Source organism: Gopherus evgoodei, unplaced genomic scaffold (genome assembly GCF_007399415.2).
Source record: "Gopherus evgoodei ecotype Sinaloan lineage unplaced genomic scaffold, rGopEvg1_v1.p scaffold_33_arrow_ctg1, whole genome shotgun sequence".
NCBI lineage: Eukaryota > Metazoa > Chordata > Testudines > Testudinidae > Gopherus > Gopherus evgoodei.
The window spans coordinates 2,291,922-2,308,691 of NW_022060005.1; the positions used below are offsets into that span (position 1 = coordinate 2,291,922).

Below are 16,770 nucleotides of genomic sequence, written 5' to 3' on the forward strand. Positions count from 1 at the left end.
CATGAACATCATTTTAAAGCTGGGTTTTGAAAATCTAATTTAACTTCAAAAATTAATGACCAAAAGATGGGCACGTGAAGTAAGGTAAAAGTAATTAACCGAGGGTCTAGCATTCACTCCCAACACCGCAAAAGAGCTGAGGGATTTCCAAAGAACTCCGACACCACTACAGTGTATCATTCAAACGTGAGAACATAGTTACTACAGATAATAAATAATAAGTTACCTGGGTTGGAAATAGATCTTTGTGGAAGGGAAAGCAGGAAACTTGTCTTTTTGATTACAGAATTATATTGCTTCTGGAGCCATTAAAATCATAACCGATTTTTTGGGGGAGGGGATGTGGGGAAGAAACTCTTTTCTCTACTAGGTTTGTTTATAGGCAGCTGAAAAGAAAGGCAACCGGCTTTGCACAGAACTGAAACCTAAAGGTCTCTCTTCCCTCCTTCTCTACTCTGACCCCTCTGGGCTATTCCAAGTTAATTGTCATCTAATTGCCCAGCAAAGAAAGAGATAGTGGCAGCAATTAGACATAGCCCCCACCAGTTCAGGAGTCATTAACACAGTACAAAGATGTGCTGCATGCTTTCCGTGCACCCAGGCCTAATGAGGGACTGGGGGCAAGAGGAGCAGGGCTGAGCCCCTAGGGAGTGAGCCGCAGAGAGCCAGTGCCCAGGAGGCTGAGAGGGCAAGGGGCTGCAGGGGCGTCCCCATTGCTATTTAAAATGCAGATCCCGCAGTGGTACCTCTCCATGGGACAGAGCCGGTTCCTCACAGAAACTTCTGTCCAACAGCTCTTCCTTCTGCAGCTGCTCTTTGTGACCCAGCTCCATCCATGGCAGCTGAAACCCCTGTCCTGACTGCAGCCAACCCCTCATCCCCTGCCCTGCCTCCAGTCAGCCCCACACCCCTCCCCTTGCCTCCAGCCAGCCCCTCACCCCCTGCCCTACCCGCAGCCACCCCTGCTGCACCCCCTGCCCTGCCCACAGCCAGCCTCACACCCCCTGCCCTGTATCCAGCCAGCCCCACACCCCTGTATCCAGCCAGCCCCCCACACCCTCTGCCCTGCCTGCAGCCAGCCCCACACCCTCTGCCCTGCCTGCAGCCAGCCCCACACCTCCTGCCCTGCCCACAGCCAGCCCCACACCTCCTGTCTCCATCCAGCCCCTGCTTCAGCCCCTGCCCTGCCTGCAGCCAGCCCCACACCCCCTGCCCTGCACGCAGCCAGTCCCACACCCCCTGTCTCCAGCGAACCCCACACCCCATGTCCAACCAGCTTTGCATCCCCTGCCCTGCCCAGAGCCAGCCAGCCCCACACCCTGTCAGGTTATTCAATTATTTTCATTAAATATGTAGGCTAAATAATGAAATTAATAATTTTTCAAGCCGAATATGCATTAATTCTAATGAACAATGCCACATTATGCAGTATTCATTTTTGAAAGTTTATAATAAGCAGTGCTCTGGGGGGAGGGGTGGGGGCAGAGGGCGCAAGGTGGAAGTTTCGCCTAGGGCGCAAAATATCCTTGCACCGACCCTAGATGCTTGAAACAGAAGGCACCTAACCACAAGATTGTGCATTAAGAATCTCCTCTGTTTTCACGCAATGAAGAGCCGAAGAGGGGATGGTGGTATTGGAACAAACAACCTTTCAAAGTCTGGAAATTAAAACAACTAAACAAGGATAACTTCTGCCTTCTAAAAAGCCAATCCACCCTCTGATCACCAAAGAGCCCTCAAAGATAAGCTATATGTCACAGCTTTCTCTACTTTGAAAGACAGCATTGCTCAAGAAAGAGAAGGTAAAGAGGTGGTTTGGTTTTCACCACGCGATGACTGCTTAGAAAACAGCCATGCTAACGTAAGAACAGCCACACTGGGTCAAACCAAAGGTCCATCTAGTTCTGTACCCTGTCTTCCAAAAGTGTCAATGCCATGTGCCATAGAGAGAACGAACAGAACAGGTAATCATCAAGTGATCCTTTCCCTGTTGCTTATTCTCAGTTTCTGGCAAACAGAGGCTAGGGACACCATCTCTCCCCATCCTGGCTAATAGCCACTGATGGACCTATCCTCCATGAATTTATCTATTTCTTTTTGGAACCCTGCCATAGTCTTGGCCTTCACAACATCCTCTGGCAAAGAGTTCCACAGGTTGACTGTGAATTGTGTGAAGAAATACTTCCTTGTGTTTGTTTTAAACCTGCTGCCTATTAATTTCATTTGGTGATCCTTAGTTCCTGTGTTAGGAGAAGGAGTAAATAACACTTGCTTATTTACTTTCTCCACACCTGTCATGACTTTATAGTCCTCTATCATATCCCCCATTAGTCATCTCTTTTCTAAGCTGAAAAGTCCCAGTCTTATTAATCTCGCCTCTTATCCCAAGCCATTCCATACCCCTAATCATTTTTGTAGCCATTTTCTGTACCTTTTCCAATTCCAATATATCTTTTTTTGAGATGGGGCGACCACATCTGCACACGATATTCAAGATATGGGTGTGCCATGGATTTATATAGAGGCAATATGATATTTTCTGTCTTATTATCTATCCCTTTCCAAATGATTCCCAACATTGTGTTAGCTTTTTTGACTGCCGCTGCACATTGAGTGGATGTTTTCAGAGAACTGTCCACAATGTTTCCACGATCTCTTTCTTGAATGGTAACAGCTAATCTAGACCCCATTGTTTTATATGTATAGTTAGGATTATGTTTTCCAATGTGCATTACTTTGCATTTATCAACATTGAATTTCATCTGCCATTTTGTTGTCGTCATCTATTTCTGAGAGATCCTTTTGTAACTCTTTGCCATCTGCCTGAGACTAACTATTTTGAGTAGTTTTACATCATCTGCAAATTTTGCCACCTCACTGTTTACCCCTTTTCCCAGATCATTTATGAATATATTGAATAGGTCTGGTTGCAGTTCAGACCCCTGGGGAACAGCACTATTTACCTCTCTCCATACTGAAAACTGACCATTCGTTCCTACCCTTTGTTTCCTATCTTTTAACTAATTACCAGCCCATGAGAGAACCTTCCCTCTGATTCCATAACAGCTTACTTTGCTTAAGAGCCTTTGGTGAGGGACCTTGTTAAAGGCTTTCTAAAAATCGAAGTACATTGTATCCACTGAATCCCCCTTGTCCACATGCTTGTTGACCCCCTCAAAGAATTCTGATAGATTGGTGAGGCATGATTTCCCTTTACAGAAACCATGTTGACTCTTCCCCAATAAATTATGTTCATCTATGTGTCAGACAATTTTGTTCATTACTATAGTTTCAACCAGTTTACCCGGTACTGAAGTCAGGCTTCTGTAATTGCTGGGATCATCGCTGGAGCCCTTTTTAAAAATTGGTGTCACATTAGCTATCCTCTAGTCATTTGGTACAGAAGCTGATTTAAATGATATGTTACAGACTACAGTTAGTAATTCTGCAATTTCACATTTGAGTTCCTTCAGAACTCTTCAGTGAATACCATCTGATCCTAATGACTTATTACTGTTTAGTTTATCAATTTGTTCCAAAACCTCCTCTAATGACACCTCAATCTGGGACAGTTCCTCAGATTTGTCACCTAAAAATAATGGCTCAGGTTTGGGAATCTTCTTCACATCCTTGGCCATGAAGACCAATGCAAAGAATTCATTTAGTTTCTTTGCAGTGGGCATTTCATTCTTGAGTGCTCCTATAGCATCTAAATCGTCCAGTGGCTCCACTGGTTGTTTAGCAGCTTCCTGCTTCTGATGTACTTAAAACAATTTTTGCTATTACTTTTTGAGTCTTTGGCTAGCTGGTCTTCAAATTCTTTTTTGGCCTTCCTAATGATATTTTTACACTTCATTATGCTCCTTTCTATTTTCCTCTCTAAGATTTAACTTCCACTTCTTAAAGGACGCCTTTTTTCCTCTCACTGCTTCTTTTACTTTGTTGTTTAGCCACGGTGGCACTTCTGTGGTTCTCTTACTATGTTTGTAAATGTGGGGTATACATTCAAGTTGAGCCTCTGTTATGGTGTCTTTAAAATGTTTCCATGAAGCTTTCAGCTTTTTGGTACTGTATCTTTTAATTTCTGTTTAACTAACTTCCTCAATCTTGTACAGTGCCCCTTTCTGAAATTAAAAACTCCAGTGTTGGGCTGCGGGGGTGTTTTCTCCACCACAGGAATGTTAAATTTAATTATATTATGGTGAACATTACCAAGCAGTCCAGCTGTAGTCACCTCTTGGACCAGATCGTGTGCTCCATTTAGGACTAAATCAAGAATTGCCTCTCCTCTTGTGGGTTCCAGGATTAGCTGCTCCAAGAAACAGTCATTTAAGGTGTCAAGAAACTTTATTTCAGCATCCCATCCTGAGGTGACATGTACCCCAGTCAATATGCAGATAGTTGAATTCCCCTATTACTACTGAGTTTTTTATTTTAATAGCCTCTCTAATCCCTGAGCATTTCACAGTCACTATCACCATCCTGGTCAGGTGGTCAGTATTATATCGCTACTGTTATATTCTTATTATAAGAACATGGAATTTGAGTCTATAGAGATTTTTTGGTAAAGTTTGGTTCATTTAAGATATTTACTTGATTTGATTCTATACTTTCTTTCACATATAATGCCACTTCCCCACCAGAATGACCTGTTCTGTCCTTCCGATATATTTTGCACCCTGGTATTACTGTGTCCCATTGATTATGCTCATTCCACCAAGTTTCTGTGATGCCTATTATATCAACATCGTCATTTAATATCAGGCACTCTAGTTCGCCCATCTTATTATTTAGACTTCTGGCATTGGTATATAAGCACTTTAAAAACTTGTCACTTTTTAGCTGTCTGCCATTCCATGATGTAATTGACTGGGACTTTTTTCATATGAATATTTCTCATCAGATCCTAGCTGTATTTTTTCATCTTCCATCCTCTCCTCCTTACTAGGACATAATTTTAAGCGCCAGCAATCTGGTTCCATTTTGGTTTAGGTGGAGCCCATCCTTCTTGTATAGGCTCCCCCTTTTCCAAAAGTTTACCCAGTTCCTATTAAATCTAAACTCATCCTCCTGCACCATCGTCCCATCCATGCATCGAAACCCTGCAGTTCTGCCTGTCTAACTGGCCCCGCATGTTGAACTGGAAGCATTTCAGAGAATGATACCATGGAAGTCCTGTATATCAATCTCTTACCTAGCAGCCTAAATTTGGCCACCAGGAACTCTCTCCTATCCTTCCCTATGTTGTTGGTACCGACATGTACCACAACCACTGGCTCCTCCCCAGCACTACACATAAGTCTATCTAGATGTCTTGAGAGATCCACAACCTTCACACCAGGCAGAAAAGTCACCATGCGGTGCTCCCAGTCATCACAAACCCAGTTATCTATGTTTCTAGTGATCGACTCACTCATTACTAATACCTGTATCTTCCTAATAACTGGAGTTCTCTCCCCCAGAGAGGTATCCTCAGTGTGAGAGATTACCACAACATCATCTGTAAGGATGGTGTGACGTTGCACTCCATAATGTTTTATGGAAATATGCTTATGAGTGTGAATACGATGTAACTGAAATATGCCTTATGCAAAAGGTCTCTTGTAAGGTATCATTACAAAGCTTATGATCTACTGAGTGTGTTCATCCTATTTGTTTGCATGTCTTATTTCTATGTCTGGAGTTAGAAGGATAAGATATAAACATATTAAGTGGAAGCCATTAAGGGTGGTTCAGAATCAACGACCTGTAAATGGCTCTGTTTACTTGCAAATCTTCCTGGGTATCTGCGGGCCAGTCCTGGAAGAATGGAGGCTGGAGTCTCACAGAACATGTGCACACATCACCTGATACTGAAATCCATCTTAAACCTGGTGCTTTTCCATTTAGAAGGAGGGCTGGGGACCCAGAGAGACAAAAGATTCTCGACTTGTGCCAAAGCTATAATGGGGGGATCAGAACAAAGGGGGCAGCCAGTCATGAGAAAACCCCTAGTTTCCACCTAAGATGTCTGCTGGAACTAACAAGGTCTGTACCAGGGGAAAGGAGTGGACCCAGACTGGAAAGGAGTCTAGTCTGTGAACAAAGCTTATTGGAACATCTCTGAGGGTGAGCTATTACGTGTAATTAGTGTCTTAATGTATTAGGCTTAGACTTGAGTGTTTTTGCTTTATTTTGCATGGTGACTTATTTCATTCTGTCTGTTATTACCTGAAACCACTTAAATCCTAGCTTTTGTACTTAATAATATCACTTTTGTGTATTAATTAACCAGAGTAAGTGATTAATAACTGGGGGAGTAAACAGCTGTGCAAATCTCTCTATCAGTGTTATAGAGGGTGGACGATTTATGAGTTTACCCTATATAAGCTTTATGCAGAGTAAAATGGATTTATTTGGGGTTTGGATCCCACTGGGAACTGCGTGTCTGGGTGCTGGAGATAGGTGACCTGCTGAGCAGTTTTTGGTTAAAGTCTGAAGCTCTGGGGGCGTGGGCCGACCTGGGTTTGTGTTGCAGCAGGCTAGAGTGTCTGGCTCAATAAGGCAGGGTTCTGGAGTTCAAAGCTGGCAGGGAAAACAGGGATGTTTTCAGCATGTCAGGTGACATTCCCAAGGGGGTCTCTGTGACCAAACCCGTCACAGAGGATCTCAACTATGGAATCGTTTCCCTCTGCTCCAATTGGATGCTCTCCTTCCCTGAGACTTTCATTCCCCTCAACAGTGAGACCGGGGATAGGATTGTTCTACTGTGTCCCAGAAAGTATCATCTATGTACCTCTCTATCTCCCTTAGCTCCTCCAGTTCAGGCACTCTGGTCTTCAAAGCCCGTACATGATCTCTGAGGGCCAGGAGCTCCTTGCACCGAATGCACACATACTCCACTGCCCATAGGACAGGTAATCATACATCCTGCATTGGGTGCAATAAATAGGATAGTCCCCACTCTGTTGCTAGACTTCTGCCTGCCTTATCTTTTTACTCCTGAAGCTCGTTTCTTGGCTGCTGTTTTGTTTTTATCAGGGGATGTTTTGGTCTTTAAGTTTAAAGAATATAAGTTTATCTATGTCCCCCCACACACACACACACACTAGCCCTGTAAACTCCCTCGCAAAACTCCCCTGTTCCCTAGCTCCTCTGGTCACTAAGAAGCGGACTTTTTAAAGCCCTGGTCTTCCTGAGTAGCCGTGCCCCTTGGTTAAGGGTTAATAGGTGAGAAAAGGGCTTAGGGATCAAAGCCTCATTAAGAAGCTCTCAGCCTTGCCTAGCAGTTCCACCACAATCATTTGGTTCTCAAGAAACAAGAATATGCATTACCTGGAACCTGTCTCCAGCCAGGGTCAGCCAAAGTGGTTCTGGGAAGGTTGAGTCATCAACTCTGCTGGTTTTTTCACTTCCTTCCTCAGGCCAGGGGCAAGCTCTGTGGGGCTTTGGTGGCTGATTCAAAGCAATTGATGCAGACTTGCTGCCTCTCACTTTGGGGACAGCATCACGTGGGGACTTTAACTGGGGTGCTACACCAGACAAATCTTAGCCTAAGTATATACAGGCCAGCTGAGGGTGAATAGAAATCTTCCATGGAGCTGAAAGGCTAAAGGTGTCCTGCCACCCTCCTCAATTGCCTCCCCCACTCGTGGGAGCACCGGCCTGAGCTGCTGGGCTGGGAACTAAGGGGCAGACCCACTAGCTCTACCCTTTGGGTGCAAGAGGTTGCCCTGCTGGCTGCAATTCTTTCCAGCCGAGGTTTCCTCCTCAAGTGGATCCCAGCAGGGCCCATGGTCCCCTGCAGGAGAAGCCACACAAGAAGGTTTAAGACTGCAGCTGCAGCAGAAGGTGGAGAGGCTTAAGAGTCGACACTTCCCTTTAGGGGAGAGGCTTAAACGTCAACCTCTTCAGTGCCAGGCCAGGGATTGCTGGACCCCACCGCCCAGGAGCAGCACCCAAATCCCAGTTCCCAGTAAGGCCAGAAGGGGGCATCCAGATGGGCCAGAAAGATGCTGCCACAGACGGCTTGTACCAGGCCTCAGCCATTGGAAGGTGACTTTGTTGTTTTGTTTTTCTCCTCCCCATTTTTGCCTTAATTCTCTAGGGGAGAAGTGCTGGTGTGAACAGTGCTTTGTCAGCAGGAGCACTCTCCTCCTGGCAGGGCTAACCCTGCTCTTTTTTTGTCACCGAGAGAGCCGACAAACAGCGGCTACGCTGTGCAACTTTTAGTGGCATGGCTGTAGCGACACAGCTGTGCTGCTAAAAGCTGTGTAGTATAAACATAGCCTACAAGGCAGAGCCGCCAGCTCCACCCTTCAGACACAACACGTAGACCTGCTGACCAGAAAACTTTCTGGATGAGGATTCCTCCTCAAATGGAGCCCAGTGGGGCCCCTTCTCCCTGGCAGGAAGGTTTAAGACTCCAGCTGCAGCCGGAGGTGGGGTGGTTTAAGAATCAACACTTCCTGTTAGGGTAGAGGTTTAAACATTGGCTTCTTCAGTGTGAGACCAGGGATTGCTGGACCCTGTCTACCCACCCCTCAGCAGCAGCGCCCCAACCCTAGTGAGGCCAGAAGGGGACACCCAGCTGGGCCAGAAAGGAGCAGCCACAGGAAGCTTGCACGAGGCCTCAGCTGCTGGAAGGTGGCTTTGGTCTCTTTTTTTGCCCTCCCATTTTTTTCCTTAGTTCTCTAGGGACAGACGCATGTCTCCTTCACCATTGAGACTTCTACCTCCTGTTAGCCAGATGGGCCTTTCTGTCAGCCCCTTTTGGTCACACTCCAGTGGCTGCTCATTCCATAGGAGCCACACTGGAAGCAAAGGAGCAGCTAGAGCAACTCAGGTGGAACTTGAACCCACATAGGGTGACCAGATATTATGGGGAAAATATCAGGACCGCCGCAGGAGGGGCTTTTTTTTTTTTTTTACATTCACCCATCCGGGAGTTCGGTGGCAATACGGCGGAGAGCCCTTCAGTCGTGGACAGTCTTTGGCAGTATTTCAGCGGCGGGTGCTTCTATCTTTGGTGGCAAGGTTTATTACCCACCGCTGAAATGCTGCCGAAGACTGTCCGTGACTGAAGGACTGTTCACCAAATTGCCGCCAAAGACCAGGAAACAAAATATCGGGACAAATGGCGTTTCAGCCATACTCTGGTTGGGACGCAGGACAAACTCCTTAAAATCGGGACAGTCCCAATTTTATCGGGACGTCTGGTCACCCTAAACCCACAACCTTCACATGACTGTCCCCACGCATACAAAGGATCATTTCTTAGAAGTTCAACATGCATTCCATTGCACCACAGAGCTATCAGCAGACCAGAAGAGTGCCTCTTCTCTTTCTACTTTGCAACATTGCAATTGCTGTGGTAAAAGCAGGCAACGCTCTGAGGAAAACACTGCATTGACTGGAAATTAAACCCAGACCAACTGCTTAGAAAGGAGTTATGTTAACCACTACACCACCAATGCTGCTTTGCTGGGTGTCTTCATGACTCAAGAATGTGCACTACTTAGAAGCTGTTTTCAGCCTTCAGCTGTCTACACTGCTGTGTTTTCACTTTCCCCCAGAGGTTGGAGGCAAGTACCCCTGGAGGGTCTGGTGGCTGGCTCTGAGCATCCAGCGCAGGATGGCTGCCATCTCCTCCAGGGACAGTCTGGGGTGGGGACTTTGACTGGGACTTTGCACTGGCCAAATCCAAACACAGGTGTCTTCAGTTGAGCTCAGGGTGGACAGAAACCTTCTGTGGAGCAAAAGAGCTAAAGGTGGCTTCATCTTCACTCTGAATAGAGAGGGAGAAAATGGGGTCTGGGTGACAAGCAGCGCAGCTCCCTGGCTGCCTATCTCCTGTAAATCAACCTTTGAGACAAGCCTCTGCCTTTTCTCTCAACATCTGCACTCTAGGGGGAGGGGGTTCCCTGCTCCAACTGTGGGGAGGGTGATCCAGGTGGGAGGGTTCAGGTGCCAGAGATGTGCAAGGCCACTCTGATGGGAGGACGGGTCCAGCTGGTAGAGGAGGTGAGCAGGGTGAGCCTGGAAGGAGGAGTGTCTGGCTGTGACATTCTGTACCTTGGGGGAGCATACTGAAACCCCCATATTTCTCATTTTCATATAATCATGATCTTACATATAAGGCATGCCTTGTAAGTTATCAGGGGAAAGGTTATGATCTGCTGAAAGTCATTTCTCTATCCATATATGTATATCAATAATGCCTATGAAGTTATGAGAACTGTGTTGTATGGTGGTCACTAAAACATGCTGTAAGTTGGGGAATCAGCCAGATATTAGCTCCCCAGAGGCAACAGCAAGGAAAGTAACCAACCAAACAAGCCATCAACAGCCATTGTCCAGCAAGGGAGCTACAATTCAATGACTCACCTGCATGAGGCCACACCAGGGGAATTGCTCAACCTTGCTTGGAGAGACTCAGCAGTGTCCCCCAGACATGCTTGGACTTGTGCTCCCAAAGCACATGGACTGAGGGTATAAAACAGACAGAGTGGACACATACTGGGCCCTTCTCCTGCCCCCACCTTTGCTGAAAGCAACTAAGACACTGAGAAGAAGACAAAGACTTCAACACAGAAGATTGGCCCAGGGTTAAGGAACAAACCTGTATATTAAGGTCTGCAATATCCAGTGGGGTGAGAAAAACTGCTTAATCTAGTTGCTGCCCAGTCTAATAGGGTTGAGAGTTTAGAGTGTGTGCTTATAGTTTATTTTATTTTAGTTTATTTTAGTTTGTTAACCACTCTGACTTTTTGCCTATCACTTATAATCACTTAAAATCTATCTTTGTAGTTAATAAATTTGTTTGTTTATTCTACCTGAAGCAGTGTGTTTGGTTTGAAGTGTGTCAGAGACTCCACTTGGGATAACAAGCCTGGTACATATCAATTTCTTTGTTAAATTGACAAACTCATATAAGCTTTCAGCATCCAGCGGGCATAACTGAGCACTGCAAGACAAGAGGTTCCTAGGGTTGTGTCTGGAACCAGAGATATTGGCTAGTGTCATTCAGTTGACCAATCCAAGGAGCAGCTTACATGCCAGAGGCTGTGCATGAACCCCTGAAGTGGGGCTTCTCACAGAAGAGCAGGGTAAGACTGGCTCCCAGAGTCAAGGATTGGAGTGACCTAGCAGATCACCAGTACAGATAACACCAGAGGGGAACATCACACTGGCCACCTCCTCTCTTCCCCTCTCTGGGGTGCTGTGATGAACCAGTGGCTGAACTGGTCTGGGGCCCAGGACATGAGCTGCTGGCCACGGACTAAGGGGCAGGGTCACCAGCTCAGACTTTTGGATGCAAGAGGTTGACCTGCTGGCCTCAATTTTTCCAACTTAGGTTTCCTCCTCAAATGGAGCCCAGCGGAGTCCATGGTCTCTTGCAGGAGGCTAAAATGTCAGCCTCTTCAGTTGAGGCCAGGGATTGCTGGACTCTGTCTGCCCACTACTCAGGGGCAGCGCCTCAACCCCTCTAAGGACAGAGAAGGGCACCCAAATGGGTTGGAAAGAAGCAGCCGCAGAAGGCTTGTGGCAGGCCTCAGCCACTAGAAGGGCGATATGGTGTCTCTTTCTACTCTCCATATTTTCCTTAATACTCTAAGGGGAAGCCCACCTCCCAAGATGCAAGTAGAGACTTCTACCTCCTGGTAGCCAGGCATGCCTTTCTGTCCTTGTCTTGGCCCCCTGGGGCACTCAAGTGGCTGCCTATTCTGTAAAAGGTGCAATGGCAGCCAGAGTGACTCTGTTGGGATTTGAATCCTTGTCTTAACCTATGCAAAGGACTGTTTCTCAGAAGTCCAACACATTATCCATTGTATAGCAAGTGACCTCCTCTCCTCTCTCTACTCTGCAACGCTGCAATTGCTGAAGTAAAGGGAGGGGAAAAGCTCAGGAGAACCCTGCTCTGGTTGTGAATTGAACCCAGACGGCTTGGAAAACAGTTCTGTTAACTGCTACTCCACCAATGCTACCCTCCTGAAGGCCCTCAGGGCCCATGAAGATGCATTGCTTAGAACCTCTCTTCAGCCAAAATGGCTCTGAAGGGGTTTGAGTCATTAGCACTGCTGGTTTTTTCACTTCCCCTCTCAGACCAGGGGCAAGCCCTCAGGGGCTTTGGCGGCTGGTTCCAAGCAATCGACGCAGGCCAGCTGCTGCCTGCTCAGAGGACAGCATCAAGGTGGGACTTTGACTGGGGCGCACTGGACAAATCCTAGCCTAGGTGTCCTAAGGCCAGCTCAGGGTGTACAGAAACATTCCACAGAGCAGAAGGGCTTAAGCTGGCTTCATCTTCTTCTTCACTCTCAACAGAGATGGGGCCTTAGTGCCAAGCAGAGATGCTCCCTGAGTGCCATCTTCTGAAAATCAGCCTTTGAGACAAGCCTGGGCCTTTCCCCCCAAGACCTTTGCTCTAGAGGGCCTCTCCAGCAGATTGGGAAAGGGCCTTGCAGCGCCTGGCACACCTGCTCGGGAGGTGGGGAGGGTGATCCTGGTGCGAGGGTCCAGGTACCAGGAGCAGGCACAGCTACTCTGGCAGGAGGAAGTGGGCATGGTGAGCCTGGTGGGAGGAGTGTCTGGCCATCCCCTCTCTTCCCCTCTCTGTGGTTCTGGGATGAGTCGGTGACCCAACAGGCCTGAAGCCCTGGGCTACGGGCCTGCCACCCACTGCAGCTGACTCCCCCACTCGTGGGAGCATCGGCCTGAGCTGCTGAGCTGGGTGCTATGGAGCAGGGCCTCTAGCTCAGCCCTTTATGCGCAAGAGGTTTCCCTGCTGGCCGCAATTCTTTCCAGCCAAGGTTTCCTCCTCAAATGGAGCCCAGCAATGCCCGCTTTTCCCAGCAGGAGAAGCCACACAAGAAGGCTGAAGATACCAGCTGCAGTAGGAGGTGGGGAGGTTTAAGAATCAACACCTCAAGTTAGGGGAGAGGCTTAAATGTCGGCCTCTTGAGTGTGAGGCCAGGGATTGCTGGACCCCATCCGCCCACCACTCAGGGGCAGTGCCCCAACCCCTCTAAGGACAGAAGGGAGCATCTGGATGGGCCGGAAAGAAGCAGCCGCAGAAGGCTTGTGGCAGGCCTCAGCCATTGGAAGGCGACTTTGCTTTCTTTTTCTCATTCCCTTTTTTGGCCTTTATACTCTGGGGGTAAAAGCAAACCTCCCCTGTGATATATCCAGTTCAGAATCCAGACCGATGAGTAGCTGTGTTACCCCTGCCATCTACCTTGGGGTGACCTTTACACGGCATGGTTGCTGTCACCTCCAGTCTGAACTGCTCATGGACAGTCTCCAGGATGCAAGTCACTCCCAGCTATGTGTGTGTGCCTGCTGCAACCACCCAGCCACTCTTTGGCTCTTACCAGCCTTGGTTATATTGGAAGAAGTTGATGCCAATGCACCCCCAGTCCTAGATATCCCCCCAAAAATATATGTCCTGTACTGCACTGCCCTCTCCTGGCCAATACAAGCTCATATAAAATCCATTATTTTATTAAGAGAGATGATATGTACACATCTTGTTATCCCAAATGGAGTTTCCTGGACACTTTGATCTAGGCACACTGGATTACAGAAAACAAGTTTATTAAAAACCAAGAGCTAGATGCTAAGTGAATACAAGTAATGAGATATAAAAAGTCAGAAATGGTTACCAGAAAAATAAAGATAAAATGCCACTGGTGCCTAACTTAGCAAACTACATTAAATTCAAAGCAAAGGTTTTCTCACCACAAGCTCTGAGCTGTCTTTAGATTTGAGCCTCTGCGCCTCTTTAATGGTTGCTTCCTTTGTTCCTTCTGGTGTAGTGAATCAATGGACAGAGAGAGGAAGAAGTTGGGGTACCTTAGGGTTTGTCCCCTTTTTTATAGTGTCAGTTCTTGCCTTGGAAAACATTTCCAGATGAGATTCAGGAGACAGCATCTATAAGAAAGGGTGTTCCCTGCTGCTTTCCTCACCTGTTTGAGGTTTCTTGGTCTACCCTTCCTACTTACTTCTGTTTACTGCTTCAATACAAATTAAGCAGGGCACAGATTCCAGAGCTGTTTGCCATGCTCAGCTTGGAACATGTGTTAATAACAACATACAGGGGACTCTTATAACTTCAAATACAATATCGCCACACACATTTTAGCAGGACAATAATGAGCAGCAAATTATGAATTTTCAAACAATACCTTACAAGACATACTTTCTACAAAGATTATTGCAATCATGTGTAAGGTGTGGACACAGGGGCACACTCTATCACTTACCCCAATTCTGCAGTTCTGACCCTTCAAAGAAAAGTCCTATGCAAACCACTGAAGATTTTGGTTTGTTTTTTTGACAATTGTAATGTCATGTCCCAAAGAAAACGTATTGTACCTGTGACTAACCATTTTTTTCCCAGAATTCTCATAAGAACTACCATACTGGGTGAGACCAAAGGCCCATCTAGCCCAGTATCCTGTCTTCTGACAGTGGCCAATGCCAGGTGCCCCAGAGAGAATGAACAGAACAGGGAATCATCAAGTGAGCCATCCTCTGTTGCCCATTCCCAGCTTCTGGCAAACAGAGGCAAGGGATAATTGCCTGAATTATTGTTAAGCTAATTATTTTAATATGTTTTATTTTCAGGATTGTTTTTTTGCAGCATAAAAGAATACAATGGTGAGTTGTCTCCAAAACATCAACCCCTACATGGAAAGAAAGAAAGAAAGAAAGAAAGAAAGAAAGAAAGAAAGAAATGGTTCCCTTGTCTGTGTTTTCCCATTTTTTAATTCAATGTAACTAAATCTCCCTTCATGGGGGAAAAAAGCTCAAACAGGGAAGAAAAAATGTGTCAGAAGTGGGATTTGAACCCACGCCTCTATACAGAGACCAGAACACCCAGGTGAGGGGAAGACAAAGCCTTGAGTCTGGCGCCTTAGACCACTCGGCCATCCTGACACTGACACATGGGTACTTCAAACAGGTATATCATCATGTCTCTGCCCATGCATGTTTCTAGTTCATTTTATTCCTGCTGTTTGTTTTGTCTTTCTATTGTTCACACACCCCTAAAACCTGCCCCGCAAAACACCCAGACAGAGCACGACTGAGCCAGCCGCTCCCGCTGTGTTAGCGAGAGAAAAGGGAAGTGGGTTAGACTCACTCCGGTCCGGGGTTCAGCGTTTCTGCATCCAGGTGTAGTGTTTAAGCTACAAATCAGGCAGGGGTGAGCGCGCCGCCTGGAAAGCCGTACAGCCAGTTACTGATCAATGATCTAGCAAGTCTGGAAAACACCCAGGCCAAAGAGCCGCCTCCCTAGAAGCCCCAACTCCTTGTGGTATTTAACCCTATCCAGGGGGGACGCCTGGCTGAAAGCTGCTGCAAAGCAGAGAGCTCTGGGAACCATCCTTCTACCTTCAGTAGGCTCGGGACTTGCCTACCCTAGGATGTGTTTTCACAGCACAGTTAGCTCCAGTTATAACTTGACTGTTATCCCTAATTTGACTCCTGACCATACGTCAAAATCTGTAGCTCAAGTAGTGCTTTAAGTCTGAGCCCGTTGGGAGGGTGGGTTGAAGCTAGTAATGCACTTTGGGGGAATGTAACAGCTAACCCAATCCCCCTGCTAAGGCTATAGCACCCTGTTTAGCTGGAGTACTGTGCCTAAGTGTGATCAGTCACTTTCACTCCCCCAAGCTAGGTCAAGTATGCACTAACTTGAGTGTGTTAACTCATGCCACCCCTTACAGTGAAAACAAGCCCTTAGAGTTGTTCACGATCAGTGGTGGGCGTGGAGATTCTTATTCCAGAACAAGAATGCCTGGTTTGTGTCTCACCAACTGTCAGAGTAAACTACCAAGAAACAAGGCACTTTTGTTCAAGAATAGGAGTGTCCATTGGCCAGGAGCAGCTATTGTGCTTTACATTCACAATCTCTCTTAATATGCATTAACTTTCAAGTGTAGACAAGCCCTCAGTGTTGTCAACTCTGGATAGCTGATGTTTTTTCTTAAAGTTCCAGCTCCAGGAGTCATGTGATTATGACCTTCAGCTTTCTTTGTTTTTTTTAAGAAGTTTCTAGTTCAGCTGCAAAGAAAAGCTTGAAAACATGCCCTGAATGGATTCTAATGGCTTAAAAACCAGAAGGTAAAGAAAAAGAACCCCAAATGTACTGTTTTTAACAATGAAATATTATATTTAAGCCCCCTTAATGATTTTGAGGCCTCTGAATGCCAGACTTTAGTGTTAGTGCATGTCTCCGTCCCATCAGAAAGAGGGTGATCTAGTTCTTCAGCTAGAACACCTTGATTTCTTAATGTTCACAGTCAAGAGATCATCACAAGGGGAAGAGGAGGACAGCTAAGTACAGGAAAAGAATCAGAGCAGTGCCATCTCTCACAATTTACATCACACATCTCATAATAGCTGGCGGTTTACTCGAAGACCCAGCTGCTGGAACCAAGAGATAGAATGAGAATCTCAGCTTTCATTAAAAAAAAAAGAAGTTATAGCTCTCTTGGGGGAAGAAAAAACCTTTGAAATGTGAAGCAAGTGCAATCCAATGACCAGAAGCTAAAGAAAAAAGTTATTATTGGGGTGGGGGGATATCATGAATTTTAAGCCAGTCATGATTGGGGGCTCTGACTTATGATTTTCAAACACTGGGTTAGTGATACTGGAATCAGCTATTTTGATAGGTCCAGGCACACAGCTCCAGATCAGGGAGGAGGCTGCTCTTTCTCACACTTAAGCCTTATCTACACTACAAATGTTTTGCCAATGCAGCTATTCTGTTACAGCTAGACCAGCGGA

At 46.4% G+C, this 16,770-nt stretch overlaps 1 non-coding gene across 1 annotated transcript; it reads right to left on the reverse strand.

Annotated features, from left to right (window-relative positions):
• Positions 1-14,807: 14,807 nt before the first annotated feature.
• On the reverse strand, positions 14,808-14,916 carry TRNAL-CAA. Its single transcript has 2 exons — positions 14,879-14,916; positions 14,808-14,853 (listed from the first exon to the last, which is right to left on the reverse strand). It is a non-coding gene; the product is annotated as a tRNA-Leu (tRNA).
• Between the last annotated feature and the right edge of the window lie 1,854 nt (positions 14,917-16,770).